The sequence below is a fragment of the Balaenoptera borealis genome, assembly GCF_965194805.1.
Source record: "Balaenoptera borealis genome assembly, chromosome: 4".
Classification (NCBI taxonomy): domain Eukaryota; kingdom Metazoa; phylum Chordata; class Mammalia; order Artiodactyla; family Balaenopteridae; genus Balaenoptera; species Balaenoptera borealis.
This window is the reverse complement of record NC_138861.1, coordinates 107335613-107348193: the sequence shown is the minus strand read 5'-3', so window position 1 is coordinate 107348193 and position 12581 is coordinate 107335613. Positions and strand designations below refer to the sequence as shown.

Below are 12581 nucleotides of genomic sequence, written 5' to 3'. Positions count from 1 at the left end.
CCCATGCTCGCCCCAACTACAGAAAGCCCACGTGTAGCAACGAAGACCCAACACAGCCAAAAATAAATAAATAAATAAATAATAAATTTTTTTAAAAAAAGGTGAGTTATTTTAGGAAGCGTTTTTAAGTGGATAATAGTTGAGGAAGGACTTAGACTCTGAGCAGGCTATGCAGAGAATGAGAAGGAGTTAACTGCAAACAACAAAATGCAAACAGGTCAGTGATGGATAATCTGTCTGGTATGGTTAGTTGTTTTTATGCGGTTAATGATCTGTTAGTTGAATGTGACTTGCTCACTGACACTGAGGTTTGGTTTCTTCTAAATTAATCCCTCAGTTCTCAAGTTTTTGTCTGTGTTGGGTCTTGTTAGCCACCTGGCATTGTCCTTGACCCTGTCTGCCAAGTCACCTGTTAAGTAGATAGTAATGATATCATTGTATGTGGAATTTAAAAGACACTCTCTAATGTGGGTAACTCTCACTAATAATAGCAAAACAGCCCTTTGTACAGTGTTTTCAAGCACACACTGATACAGACCACTACTTATAATAATAGCAAATGCTTCTCTAGGGCGTACTTTGCGCCAAGCACTGTTATCACAGCTTTATTAGTATAAACTCATTTGAGCCTCAAAAGAACGCTATGAAGAATATACAGTTATTATGTCTCATTTCATTTGAGAAAACTGAGCCAATGTGGGTTGAAATAATTTGCTCCTGGTCTCAGGAGTAGTAAATAATAAACTTGGAATTTGAATACAGTCCATCCTCTGAACCCCTGCAATCCTGTACAGTGGATAACGGCAGGTATCATAATTGTCCCCATTTTACAGATGAGTAAATGAAGTCTCAAAGAAGTCAAAAGACTTGTCCAGCAACCCACAGCTTAATAGCTGGAAGAGTTGGTATTAAAATCTTTCTTGTAACCTTACATCATGTTCTCCTATTCATACTGTTTTACATGTCAGACTCTTCTAATGTGGTATAAAATTACCATATTATCCACGCATTATAACTAACAACATTTCAATTATGAAAAAAATTACATTCCCCTTTTCTAGGATGTAGATTTTTTTTAAATTAATTAACTGAGTTATTTATTTTTGGCTGCGTTGGGTCTTTGTTGCTGCGCGTGGGCTTTCCCTAGTTGCAGTGAGCGGGGGCTACTCTTCGTTGCGGTGCGCGGGCTTCTCATTGCGGTGGCCTCTCTTGTTGCAGAGCACAGGCTCTAGGCACGTGGGTTTCCGTAGTTGTGGTACGCGGGATCAGTAGTTGTGGCTCGCAGGCTCTAGAGCGCAGGCTCAATAGTTGTGGCACACGGGCTTAGTTGCTCCACGGCATGTGGGATCTTCCCGGATCAGGGCTCAAACCCATGTCCCCTGCATTGGTAGGCAGATTCTTAACCACTGCGCCACCAGGGAAGCCCAAGGATGTAGATCTTTTTTAATGCAGAAAATGATTTATAAGAAAGTTCCAGGTGTGAGGAGGGAGTGCCCAATCTTTAACTCACCTCACCTGGAGTGGGTTCCATGCAAGATTTGTTTGTAGTATGCTTGTATATTTGGTCAGCATGCTCAATGAGACGTTTGCACTCCTCAGTCCTTGGTTTTGTCCCCCACATGTTCAATATAAGGGTATCAGGAGTCCACGGGAAGTAACCCATTATTACTGAAAAACATTTGCCTTCTGCTAGAACAGAACACGAAACCTTGGTCTCAGGACAGAACAGGCAGCATGTGGTTTACAGTATAGATTTTGTAGGTGTTATACTCAGGTTTAAATCATGACTCCTCTGTTCCCTAGCTATGTAACCTTGGTAAGTTTACCTACGCAGAACCTATTTCCTCATTTTCAGAGTGGGAATAAAAATTCCTATCTCATATAGTTGTTGCATGGATTGAATGAGAAAATATATGTAAAATACCTAGCTTGGTGCTGTTACAGTATATGTGTTCCATAAACAATAGCAATTTAAACCATTTCAATATGGCTCCCACCATTGGGGGTTGCTCTATATTCTAACAGGTTTTCTCCTCTGGCTCCAGACTTTCTAAATGTACCTGGTGGAGTAAAAGGAAATACAGACCAACTGAGATGTATCGGGCTTATGTCAAACCCCAGGAATTCAAGAGTGATCTCCCAGACTATTTTGTGTGAGCAATACAGCCAGAGGTAAGGAGGAAGTGTTAAACTCCTAGACCCATTCCTCCAAAGCCTCCAGTCTAGTGTTGCATGAAGGAAAGTGGAAATAAGGCAAAAAAAAAAAAAAAAAAAAAAGCAAGAATAAGAGATCTGCAAGTTGGAAGAAGACTTCAGGGTATTATCTGGTCTAGTCCTTTGCCTTTAGGTAAGCGGATATTTATTACCTCTTTTTTACAGATGAGGCATCTGTGGTCCAATTGCACTCAATGACCTGGCCTCATAGTGCTGGGGGCTGTGCAAAGGAGATAAAACCCAGGTTTCTGTGAGTCCCCACTGTCACAGCGTCAGATGCCTACAGGGGTGGGTGATGTGAGCAGGTGAAGCAGCAGTGGGGACTGTGGCAAAGGGGAGCAGCCATACTCTGCTGCAATCAGTTGTTGCCATGTGTCCTGTGGTGTTGCTAGATCTTCAAGACTTTTTCGAGAAGCAAGGAGGGAAGGGCATTTAGAATTTTTTTTAATTAATTAATTAATTAATTTATTTATTTATTTTTGTTTGCATTGGGTCTTCATTGTTGCGCGTGGGCTTTCTCTAGTTGCGGCGAGCAGGGGCTACTCTTCGTTGTGGTGCGTGGGCTTCTCATTGCAGTGGCTTCTCTTGTTGTGCAGCACGGGCTCTAGGTGCATGGGCTTCAGTAGTTGAGGCACGCAGGCTCAGTAGTTGTGGCATGTGGGCTCTAGAGCGCAGGCTCAGTAGTTGTGGTGCCCGGGCTTAGTTGCTCTGCGGCATGTGGAATCTTCTGGGACCAGGGCTCAAACCCGTGTCCCCTGCATTGGCAGGCGGATTCTTCACCACTGTGTTACCAAGGAAGCCCGGGCATTTAGATTTTTATGCAAACTTTTTAGAATGTTGCTGACTCTTTACAAATGTTAAGAATAGTGTACAGGACTCCAAAACCACATGTCATCTGGTCTCCTTTTCTTACCTTTGCACTAAGCTCAACTCCCTGCAGAAAAGGCTCTTCTCGTCTCTCCATAGACTCAAGTCCCAGTGCAATATGTTGGTAGCTTTACTACTCTTTTCTTTTTCCTGTTTTGTGTGTGTGTGTGTGTGTGTGTGTGTTTGGTTCTTTTTGGGAGGGGAGCGACTTTTTATTACAGTATAACATGCATACAGAAAAGTACATAAATCATAAATATACACTTTGATGAGTTTTTCACAAGATGAACACACTCATGTAATAAGCCCTCAGGTCAAGAAACAACCCTTCTCACCACCCTAGAAGCTTCCTTCACACAGTTTCCGGTAAATACCCCCTAAGGGTAACCACACACTGTCTTCCTACACCACAGAGTCTTTTTGCCTCTGTTTGAACTTTATGTAAATGGAATCACAGAACAGACACGCTTTTGTGTTTGGCTTCATCAGCTCAGCATTGTGTTTGTGAAACTCATCCTTGTTGTGGCATGTTGTAAATTTTCTCCCTTTAATTAATGTATGGCATTTTATTGTGTGAATAGAACATAATTTATTTATGTATTCTACTCTTGATGAGCACTTGGGTAACTTCCAGTTTGGGGTTATTAGGAATAATGCTGCTACATTCTCCCACGTGCCTCCTGGTGGACCTGTGTACATGCTTCTGTTGGGTACATATTTAAGGAGTGGATGCCTGTCATAGGTTACGCACGTGCTCAGCATTAGTAGTTGCTACCAACAAAGTTTTCCAAAGTGATTGTCACAACACACACTTCTCCAGTGTGTGAGAGCTCTGGTTGTTCCACATCCTTGCCAACACTTGGCATTGTTTATTGTTTCCATTTTAGCCAGTGTGGTGGGTGTGGGGAGGTGTTGCCCTGTAGTTTTAGATCAGTCTGCTTTTCCTTTAAATTTGTGTAAGACGGCTCTTACTGTCAGTGGTACTACTACTTAATCTATATGCTACTTAAGGAACCCCTTTAATATAAATTCCTCAAGGGGGTCTCCCCTGCTTTCAGGGTAGGGCTAAAACTTTATAAACTTTTCTCCCACCATAACTCCTAAGTGCCTTCACTCAAGTCACATTGAGCAACTGTTCATGCTGTTTTCCCATGTTTTTCCTCTTTCGTGCTCTTTCCCAGCTCTCTGTGTGTTGTTCTCTCTGCCTGGAACCCCATTCTCTGACATCACCGCCTGAGTGACATGTGTTCAGCCCTCAGGATTCAGCCCAAACATTGCCTCTTCCAGGAAGCCTCTCCTGACTTTCACAACTTAGCTGCTCATACTGTGCCAAAATGATCAGTTTGCTTATTAACATCCATCAGTTCTTCAAGGGTAAAGGCAATTTATGTGGCTGTCATAGTGTATGAGCAGCAAATGTTTGCTGAATGAATGAATGAATGAATGGACAAATGAGTGCACGAATGAATGGACAAATGAGTGCACGAATAAGGGAGATTTGGAAAGGGGAGAAACTTAAAGATTTAATTGTGGTATTTATCCAAGATGGATTTCTAATGATGATAATAACAATAGCAATAATAATAATAATAATAACAACATCCAGTGTCTCCTTTTGCTCAACTGGCTTAAGCAAAGGGTTGGTTCTGGAAAGCACAACAACACATTCTTCATTTAATTCAGTTCCAGTATCGGAAGGATATTGAGAGATGCTTTAGGATTGCGTAAAAATGAGTTCCTTTAATCACAGTTTACTCAGGAAGCCACAGGGAAAGTGATTAAAGCAGATGATTCACTACTGGGTTTAGTGAGAAGTTGTTTCAAACCTGCCCTGAAGGTCTGGTGGGTGGAGAGGTTTGCTGTCCTTTCAGCAGTCTTCAGGCTCAAACATGGTCAATACAAGTTTGATCACTTAGTATATTTCTCCAGATTTCCTAAATAGGGAAGCTCTTATAATCTAAGAATCACCTAGGGAACAACGGGCCACCAATGAGTCAACTGAGGCATCTTTCAATGTCATACCACTGTGATTCTTATTGAACAATAACACATTGATTGGCTCCAGACAAAAGTATTGATGGATGAACCGGAATTAAGACACGCTGCTCTGAAGCAGTGACCAGTGTATGCCGGTGAGATCAGACTAAAATAGTAAGAGGAAACCTTGAATCCATAACCCAGATGGGGCTGCCAACATGATTTCTGCAACTTCAAATAATCAGGATTGGGTGAGAGAAAATCACCCGCTTATGAAACTCATTCATTTTTTTAAGAACATAATATTATTTTAAAGTTATTTTTAAATTACTGTCTTACCCTCAAAAGTAACAGGATAGAGAAATCAGTGTATAACCCTATGAAAATGCTTTTGTCCTATGGGAGACAACTCACCCCCACCATGTCCCTCCCACTAGTAAGAGCTCCACGAAGGGAGGGACTGTGTCTTCTTCATATCTGCATTCCCAAGGTGTGGGCCTGGGTCTAATAGTGTCTGCGTCTAATAGATGCTCAATAATCATTTGATTTAAATTTCATTTATAACCCATATATTGACTGTCTCTGACTGCAGATTTTGTTTTTGCCATGCGGCAACTTTGAAGCACAACTCAGCACTTTTTTATGTCATAAAGAATTCATTGCCTTAGCATCCAGTGTAGACTTTACTGAAGGGTTTTTAGGAAAAATAGAGAGAAATATTTACTTACAGAGCATGTAACATTTCTTCCCCAAGGTCCCCATCAAACATGTACTTCCAGTCTCTCTCTCTCTTCTTTTTAGTTTTAGACACTAGATTCCATCTCTTCAAAAGTAGAGTTTCTCCCTTAGGAGTCCATGTCTCCCAAGGAGTAAGATACAAATCCACGAGAGACACTTTTTGGTTGTATGTGTAATGATTTTAGATCATTCCTAGAAAAAACATAATATCGAATCTTGTGGTAAGAAAAACTATTCCCTTAAAATTTTTTTCTCAATCCAATTACACCAAAGAGAATGCTTTCAGTTTGCTGCTATTGTATCTCCTTTTTTTTCAATACCCGTCTTTTTTTTCTTTTTCTTCCCTTTTAACAAAGAGAAAACAGGACTCAGTCCCAGAGCCTAGATGAGGCAGCGGTCTCTATCTAGACTTTAATAACTTGAATTTCTTCACATTATATTTAGTTTCATAATTACTTTCTGTATATATATAAAATTATACTAGATTTTATTTTAATGTAGTGAAATAAGCCTTCCTTTTAAAATAAATTTAAATTTAAAATTGAGTCAGTTTAAAGATTATGGTAATTGATAGTTTATAACTTTAGAAAAGTAGGAAATAGTAATATTTGGGGTTTGGGAAAATGCCATAAGACCAATCTGAATTTATTGTTATGACTGTTGTTTAAAACAGAAATTCTGGTATTGTGTTATGGCTAATTTTTTTGCATCAACTTGGTTAGGCCATGGTACCCAGATAGCTGGTCCAATATTATTTTTGGTGCCGCTATGAGACTTTTTTTTTTTTAATTTTATTTATTTATTTATTTAATTTTGGGTGTGTTGGGTCTTCGTTTCTGTGTGAGGGCTTTCTCTAGTTGCGGTGAGCGGGGGCCACTCTTCATTGCGGTGCACGGGCCTCTCACTGTCGCAGCCTCTCTTGTTGCGGAGCACAGGCTCCGGACGCGCAGGCTCAGTAGTTGTGGCTCACGGGCCCAGTTGCTCCATGGCATGTGGGATCTTCCCAGACCAGGGCCCGAACCCGTGTCCCCCACATTGGCAGGCAGACTCTCAACCACTGCGCCACCAGGGAAGCCCGAGAAGTTTTAAACATATGATTAACATTAAATCAGTAGACTTTGAGTAAAGCAGATTACCCTCCATAGTGCGGGTGGGCCTCATCCAATCAGTTGATGGTTCTGTTAGAAAAAGACTGACCTCCCCTAAGAAAGAAGGAATTCTGTCAGCAGCCGGCATTTGGACTCAAACTGCAACTCTTCCTTGGGTCTCCAACCTGCTTGCCTGCCCTGAAGATTTTGGACCTGCTAAGCCTCCACAATCATGTGAGCCAGTTCCTTAAAATCTCTCTCTCCCTTCTCTCCCTCTCTCTATTGTTAGTTCTGGTTCTCTGTATTATGCTGATTAATACACAGTGTTACCTGCATTTTAAATATGAGGTTCGAAAGGGAAGTGACAGCTCCCAAACCACAGTATTTACTAAGTGGTAGGGCAAGGACTCAACAACCATGACTCCAAGTCTGTCCACAATACCATGTGGCCTGTGCAATTGCAGAAACTGTTATAGAAGAAAAAAGAAGACACAAATTTTCAAACTTCAATGGTGTTGCCAAAACTCAGCCTCTGTTCACAAGGTGCCGAACAGAAACGTGGAGACAGAGTTTTGGGTGAAGTAGAAAAGAGTAGCTTTTTATTGCTTTGTCAGGCAAAGGGCGCCACCGTGGGATAATGCCCTCAAGACTGTTTGACCCACCCTGGAGGGGGTAGTGAGGAGTTTTAGTGTTCAGGGATTAGAGAGTGATCAGCTCGTGCACAATTCTCGGATTAGTTGGCATCAAGGTGAAGTTCCAAGCATCATCAACATTCTGGTTTCAACCAGTCGATATGTTCTTACAGACAGCAGTTTTCATCTGGTGGTGATCTGCTTCCTAAAAACAACGTAGGAACGTCAGGCCTTTATCTACATCTTTCAGGGAACTGGGAGTTCGGTGATTCTGCGATGTGGTAGATTTATAGTCTAATTTTACCAGTTCCCCAGCCCAACAGCTATTCTTTGTTTCTACATCTTCACATTTCCCAATCATTAACTCTTGAGTCAGCCTTTTACTTCAAGAGACAAGGACACAGGGACTTGTACACGGTTTCAGTTGTGGCCCAGGAAAAGAGATCCATAAGGTCGGCTGGTCAGAGGTTCATAAGGTTGGCTGGTTGATGATGTTTGAAAAGCAGGTAAAAAGTAGGTGAAACCTATGTGGCCAAAGAAAGACTCCCCTTGGGTGTCAGTATTCAGAAAGCCCCTGACAGCATGCAATGTACACAGACACACACACACCAAACACATACTCACATACTCACAGAGCCCAGGTCTAGGATTAGTTATTTGTATTTATTCTCAAGTGCTTATTCTCTGAAAATACCACTGAAACAACTGGTTGTTCAGTCTATCCAAGGTTACTGCCACCCTGACTGTGTCTTAAAAGAGTGGGGAGAATGAAGTTAGGATCTTTAGATATTAATGGGGTTTCGGGGTCTGGTTTAAGGTGGGTCTTTCAATGCAGGGGCTTGATTAGGGCTGGTAAGCATCGTGACATAATCATTTAGGATTAATGGACACAGCAAGGCAGGGCTTCCCAGGCAAAGCTTTAGAGGAGTCTTGGGGTATAAATGTCATTTGATACCATCTCCTGAAATATCAAGCAGGCTGATGTTCATTTAAATCAGTTTGACCTCAGGGAGTTCCTGACCCAAATAATAAAGTCATTTGCAACTTCTTATCTTCCTGGGCAAACAGTTGTTTCCTGGGATAGTAGTCATGTTGTGAAAGATAATGATGGCACAGTTTGTTTTTGCCACACAGCAACTTTGAAGCATGACTCAGCAGTTTTTTTACATTCATAGAGAACTCATTGCCTTGTTGTAAAATGATGATTTTACTGAGAGTTTTTTTTTTTAAGGGACAAGAGAGAAAAGGTTTACCTTGCAGAGTAAAGTCATGCTGATGAAGACAGTGGAATATGAAAATCAGGTCAAGGTAGACAGAGCATGGGCATAGATAGGTTTGGTTCCCATAATCAAGACTCTTGATTACAAATGACAGAAAAAACAACTCAAACTGGGTTTCAGAACAAAAGAGATTCTGTTGACTCCAGATACTGCAAAGAATCCAAGTTCAAGCATGGCTAGAAGCAGGGGCTCACACTATTTCATCATATATTATGGATCTATGATTAGAGAAAGATATTTCACTATTGTATTTCTCTCCATTTCTCAACTCTGCTGTCCTCTGTGTTGGCCTCATTCTCAAGCCAATTCTCCCTTCTCAGGGGGAACACGGAAAATGATGGAGGGGTGTTATTTTAGAAAAAGGGATCAAGAATGAGGTGAGTTAAATCAGCCATGTAAATATCTAGGGCAGGTCTTCTTGGCAAAGGGAAAAGCAAGGTGCAAAGACTCAAGTGAGGAATACGTTTGAGAAGTGTGAAAATGGCATATGGGCCAGTATGGATTGGAACAGAGGAAGCAAAGCAGAGAAAAGAGTTAGAGCTGTTAGAAATTAGACATGAGACCAGAGGGGGAAGCAGGGGTCAGATTATATAGGGATTTACAAGCTATGGAGAAGAGGTTGGATTTTATTCTACATGTGACAGGAAGACTTTGGAGAGTATTGGGCAGGAGAGGGTCTGTTTTACATTTTAAACGACGCTTTCTGGGTGCTAAGGGGAGAATTACCCATAGGGGAATGGAAGCAGGAAGCCCAGTTAGGAGACAAGGTGAGAGATAATGATGGTTTAATCTAATGTGGGTGCCATGCTCAACGAAGGCATTATCTCCGGGTCTTGTGATTTGCCTGAGCGGTGGTAGGAGGAGCAAGAAGAGAGCCCCCTTTAGATTAGCTCCAAACCCATGCAGAGGCTTCTACTCTCCTTCACCCCCCTCCACCCTCAGAACTTTAATCCTGGCGTGCGGGGCGGCCGAGACACTTGGTTATGACCCCTCTGTCCTATTCTTCTTGGACTTCCTCTTCCTGCACTGAGGGCACATCACTCACATCACATCTGGGGTCTTCCCTCTGGCCGGTGGTGTGACTCTGGAGGCCAGGCTTGATAAGCAAAAGGGAATATTTCTAATATAGAAAAGCCCCTCTGACCTGTAAGAAAAGCCTGGTATTTAACACTTAACACTACTGTCTCCCTAGGGACACTAGAAAGTCAACTTTGAGAGTCAGGCTAAGAAATGATTTCTAATAAACCCTAATCCCAAAGCAGAGAAACCCATTGTGGTGTGGAGCCACAGGCAATAGGCTCTAAAAGGAATGACAAATACAACGATTTAATCAGGTGCTCTATTTTGATAACATTAGCCCCTTTTTGTTTGCCCCTTTACAACACCCCTTGGTGTAATCTCATGAATTGCACTGCTTTTACTTCTCATGTGATTTTCATCCACATCTGAGCAGTTGCCTCTCACTCCAAGCTTCTGTGGTTGCCCATTCTTGTTCTGCCACTCAAAGAATCCTTGTGCAACTAGGGGAGACCTCAGTGCTCTCATCCTGCTGCCGCCATTGCCAGGTAGACAATGTCAGACAGTCCTGAATTCAAATTTTGCTTCACCTGCCCAACTATGTGTGACCATGTGTAAGTTACCTAGGATTTCTGAGCCTTGGTTTATCTTAATGGTAAAATGGGCATAAAAATACTGATCTCAAAGAATCATTGTGACTATTGAAAATAAGAGAATTAACGCATGTAAAGGAGCTGGATATGGAGTGGGCATCCCCAAAACTACAAATGATAAAAGAGTAATTACTTAGAATAGAATTCAGTTTCGCATTATAGCCTGTAAATTTCCTTACGGTCTGGCCTCTGGGCACTCTCTGCCTCTAATGTTTTTTTTTTCTCTAACTAACAAACTCTTGAACATCCAGTGGGGTGTCCTACAGTTCAATTAGACTCTAACACTAACGATGCAGAGATAGCCTCAGACTCCACGAATTTAAGGGCTCAGCCCACAAGATTGCACTCACTTCAGATGCCACTCGAAAGTATCACATCCCCAGGTTTCCCACACTTTGGTCCAATTTGGCTACAAAGTCAAGGCTTCCCACAACCCCCTCCCCTGGGTTCCATAATTTGCTTCTGTGACTCACAGAACTCAGGAAGATGCTCTGCTTACCATTACAGTTTATCATAAAGGATACAAATGAATAACCACATGAAGAGGTACATAGGGCGAGGTGGAAAGGGTCCTGAGTACAGGAACTTCTGTCCCTTGGAGTTGGGGTGCACCACCCTCCCAGCACATGGATGTGTTTGCCAACTTGTAAGCCCTCCAAAGCCCATTGTTTGCGGGGTTTTATAGAGTTTTCACCATGTAGGCATGATTGATTAGATCATTGGCCATTAGTGATTGAATTCAATCTCCAGATCCTTTCCCCTCTCCAGAAGTGAAGGGATCAGACTGAAATCACACAGCTGGTTCCTCTGACAACCAGCCCTCATCCTGAAGCCATCTAGGGACCCTCCAAGAGTCACCTCATTAGCATAAGCTCAGGTATGGTCAGTTGTAAGGAGCTTGTTATAAATAGCAAAAACATTCTTATCACCTCTATCACTCAGGAACTTCAAAGGATTTACGAGCTCTGTACCAGGAGCCATGGACGAGACCAAATTATTATTATTATTATTATTACTATTATTCCACAGCCTCTTTTCTTACCGTCTTTCATTCCAGCCACATTGTCCCTTTGCTTGAACACACCAAGAGCATTCTACACCAGGAACTCTGCTCATGTGCTTTCCTCTACCCCAGACCAATTTCCCTCACCTTAATCTCTGCTCAAAGGTCTTCTCAGGTGGTCATTCCAATTGCCCAGGCTCTCTACCCCTCACTCTTTGTCTGTCTTTGTAGCACTTATCACTGCCTGACATTATTATATTTAGTTTTTTATTTGTTTATTTCCCATCCCCATCCTCAAAAAGAGTATAAATTCCATCAGGGTAGGAATTTTGCTTTCTCCACTGTGAACCCACAGCAACTACACTGTCTCCTGACATAGGCAGGAGTTCATCAAACATTAGTTGAATGGAGGAATGAGTGATTTTGCCTGCCTCTGACAGATGGATGGTCTTTGGGTCAAATGCCCTGCTTGATGAGTACTGGGATTGAAGTGAAGCACAACTTTCCAATCCTGCATCTCACGGTTGTGGGAATGATGGTAACAAGGTCTTTCCCATTCCTTTCTTTCCCCTTTTGCCCAGGGAGGCAGAGCTGCAAAGGTCTCTTCTGGCATGACTGGCCCTCACCCAGAAATGGGTCTTCTCCACTCCAGGCTTTCCAACTGCCCAGAGCTCAGTAGAAAATTTCAATCTGAGTGTTCCTTACCCCGAAGGGAGTTCTCTTCCTGGGATCTCCTGTGTCTTAAATCAGGACCTAGAAATAGGAGACACTTACTGCCTGTTTGATAAATATAAAAATAAGTAAGTGAATGAACACATGAGTGGAAGACACCAAAATCCAATACACAAGGGTCAATCCATCTACAGTATTTGCCAGAACAGGTGATTCAAGATCTATTCTTCTATCTTGAAGTTCTCCACCAATTCATATTTTTCCTCACCTCAAGTTCTATTATGAACATCTTCAAATATAAGAAAATTGAAATAATATACAATGAACTCATTGTATGCAGAAACCCTTCACCCAGATTGAACAGGAGTTAACATTTTGTCATATTTACATTATTACTTTCTCTTTCCTTACTCTGGTTTTCTCTCTCCCTTCCCTTACAC

General features: G+C 41.9%; 1 long non-coding RNA gene across 1 annotated transcript in view; it reads left to right on the top strand.

The window, feature by feature from the left end:
* The first annotated feature begins 118 nt into the window (after positions 1 to 118).
* The window catches only part of LOC309627527, a 37035-nt gene continuing 24572 nt past the window's right edge, over positions 119 to 12581 (top strand). The window contains exon 1 of the long non-coding RNA XR_014243791.1: positions 119 to 5309. This is a non-coding gene — a long non-coding RNA (uncharacterized lncRNA). The remainder of the gene's footprint in view (positions 5310 to 12581) is intronic.